This window comes from Myotis daubentonii, chromosome X, assembly GCF_963259705.1.
Source record: "Myotis daubentonii chromosome X, mMyoDau2.1, whole genome shotgun sequence".
In the NCBI taxonomy this organism is placed as follows: domain Eukaryota; kingdom Metazoa; phylum Chordata; class Mammalia; order Chiroptera; family Vespertilionidae; genus Myotis; species Myotis daubentonii.
Window position 1 is genome coordinate 100,675,653 of NC_081861.1, and position 3,418 is coordinate 100,679,070.

General features: G+C 50.9%; 2 pseudogenes; both read left to right on the forward strand.

The window, feature by feature from the left end:
- Positions 1–275: 275 nt before the first annotated feature.
- LOC132224363 (TP53-regulated inhibitor of apoptosis 1-like) lies at positions 276–754 on the forward strand (annotated as a pseudogene).
- A 1,318-nt stretch (positions 755–2,072) lies between these two features.
- On the forward strand, positions 2,073–3,418 carry LOC132224401 (ATPase WRNIP1-like; annotated as a pseudogene).

The window sequence follows — 3,418 nt, forward strand, 5'->3', positions numbered from 1 at the left end:
GATATTTTTCCAATGATTGTTTTTATGATGATCATATCACAGCTCTTTTTTTACAAGTATTTATATCTTTTTTTAAGCCTTCAAAAATTGATTGAAGGATACACATATGCCTTCTCATTGACAGATAAGCTCATTCATTTTAGGGTTATCTAGAATATCAGATAGTTATTATGATTCCAAGCAAAATTTAAATTACTAGAGATGCGTGAAATCTCTTCAGGTAAATTTCTGCAGCAAATATTTAATGGTTAAAAATGAACAATTAGGCCACCGCCATGAACAGCATAGGGGAGGGTTGCACTGACATGAAGCGCGAGTATGATGAGTGCTTTAATCACTGGTTTGCCGAGAAGTTCCTCAGAGGGACAGCTCTGGGGACCCGTGCACCAACCTCTTCAAGCACTACCAGCAGTATGTTCAGAAAGCAATAAAGGAGAAGGAGATTCCCACTGAAGGACTGGAGATCATGGTCCATGGCAGAGACAAGCCTGAAAGCTCTTATTTACCTTGACAGTCACCTTGAAAATAGACTCCTCAAATCAGGAATTGAGCCCTCTGGATTTTGTCAATTAAAGCTGTGAAGATATCCATCAATTTAATGAGGTTGTATTTTGCTCCTTGATGTTTTCCTCTCACCTGTAAGATGATAAACCATCACTTTTTACTTTGGGATGATTTCTCACTTGCTCTGACATCTTGCAGGAACTCGCTGTGCTAAACTGAATGATTTCTTGGGATTATGGTTGCAATATTTCATCTGAGATCAGCTTTAAATATATCCTATCTATTAATAGACAAACATGGTAATTGACCATACCTTCACTACGCCTCCCATTGGCTAATCAGAGCGATATCCAAATCAACCGCCAACAAAGATGGCGGCTAATTTGCATACTGCAGGCAGGGCGGGACAGCACAATCCTGCCTGCCCTGCCACCATCTGGGCTTGCTATTTGTGACCCGAGGCAGTGGGGCGGGACAGCACCATCCCACCTGCCCTGCAGCCATCCGGGCCTGCTATCTTCGACCCAGGGTGGCGAGCGTCCGTGTGCGACCCGACCCCGGGTGGCCAGGCGGGGCAGCAGTGATCAGCCGGCCCGCCTGGGCATCCCATGTGCAACCCGACCCCGGGGTGGCGCCCCAACCCCCGGATTGGCCCTGCCATGTGCGTGACCCAGGGAGGCGAGGCAGGCACTGAGGGATCTGGCTTGCCATCTGCCATCTGGGGAGTGGGCCTAAGCCAGCAGGTGGTTATCTCCCGGGGGGTCCCAGACTGTGAGAGGGTACAAGTCGGGCTGAGGGACACCCCCCACCCCCCCTCCCCCACCAGTGCACAAATTTTTGTGCACCGCGCCTCTAGTATACTAATAATAGCCTAGGGCTGTCACAACCAGACAGATGACCGGTCACCATGAGGGGACCCAACCGGGAACAGGGGCAAGGCCAGCCTTCAAAATGCTGGTGGCCTCTAGCCCAGGCTGGTCCAATGCCCCAGAGGGGACCCCCACCATGATCAGGGGTTTTGCCAACCTTCAAACCACTGGTGGTCCCTCACCCAGGCCAGGGTGGCGCTGAGGGCTGGGCATGTGCGGTGCAGTCTTTTAAAAATAAAGGGCAGCTTCTCTAAGTGCAATCACCAAGGCGCAGCTCAGCGCAGTCACACTGGGTCTGCCGCCAGGCGCAGGAAAGCAGAGTCTGGGCTGGAGCAGCTGGAGTGCATGTGGCCAGGCGGGAGCTGCCCAAGCACATGTGGCCGGATGGCCTCGGGGGCATGCAGATGAATGGACCATGCTGGATGGACTGCACTGGTCACAGCCGGAGGGCTGCGGAGGACTGCAGAGGTACAGTGGCCCGCGGAGTCAGCGAGGCTGGGGTGCCAGGTATCCCCCAGGTCATCAGGTGTCACCAGCTGCAGCTTGAACCTCTCCACCCCCACAGGGCCTGGGGCCTGGGGCCACACAGTCCACACCCACCCGAGCCACTCAGCCCAGGGCTCTGCACAGGGTGGGGGTGGGGGTGGGGGCAGCTGGTGTAGCATAGTTGGTTAACTTTGCTGGGGAGTCCAAATTGGAATGAATGTACTGCAGCTGGTGGTGCTAGTCAGGTTAAGCTCCAGGAAGATGTTTTGTAAGAAGAGTGGGCAAGCATATTCTTCCAGTAGAGTTCTGATCACTAAGAATGATGTGAAGGAAGGCCTCCAGAAGTCTCACATTTTATATGACCGAGCAGGAGAAGAGCACTACAACTGCATCTCTGCTCTTCATAAGTTGATGCAGGGTTCAGACCCCAACGCCTCCTTCTACTGGCTGGCATGCATGCTAGAAGGAGGAGAGGACCCACTGTATGTGGCAAGGAGGCTGATGAGGTTTGCCAGTGAAGACATACGTCTGGCAGACCCATTCGCATTAGCACAAGCACTGGCCACCTACAAGGACTGTCACTTCATAGGCATGCCTGAATGTGAGGTGCTTCTGGCCCAGTGTGTAGTTTATTTTGCCAGAACCTCAAAGTCTATTGAGGTGTACAGCACCTACAACAACGTCAAAGCCTGCCCAAGGAACCACCAGGGGCCTCTGCCCCCATCCCACTGCACCTGAGGAACTCGCCAACCCGGCTCATGAAGGACATTGGCTATGGCAAGGGCTGCAAATTATGTTTCAGAAGACCAAAGAAATACCAAGCACGCTTCCTAGAGAAAGGGAGGGACCCCGTTTATTATTTATTTATTTATTTATTTATTTATTTTTTTAATATATATTTTATTGATTTTTTTTTTTACAGAGATGAAGGGAGAGGGATAGAGAGTTAGCAATACCGATGAGAAAGAAACATCGATCAGCTGCCTCCTGCACACCCCCTACTGGGGATGTGCTTGCAACCAAGGTACATGCCCTTGACCGGAATCGAACCTGGGACCCTTCAGTATGCAGGCCAATGCTCTATCCACTAAGCCAAGGCAGTCAGGGCAGGACCCCATTTATTAACACTAGTGGACTCCGGGAATAATTTCCAAATCAGAGTGAGTAACATGCAGAGGGCTTCACTTTTTATAACCTTCTGGGGTCTTTGTCTTGCCGATATGGTTCCTCCCTCTTTTGTGGGCTTATAGGAAGGCTCCCAGGTGTTGGGGGTCCCCGGTCCATATCCGATGATCTGTCCTGGGGCCAGCCATAATGACCTCCCCCCACCCAGGGCAGTGCATTGTTCACAGTTTTTATGGCCTGACACACCTTGCAAGACCAGTTTCCTCCTCAATACAACCCCATGTACAGCGAGCCTGTGGACCAGGAATACCTGCCTGAAGAATGGAGAGGAGTGGATTTCTTTAAGCAGAGGAGATGCTGACTTTTTGAGGCTCTGACAGCAGAAGTATGTTACTTTCTTTTCTTTCTTCCTCTTCTTCTTTTTTTAAAATAGG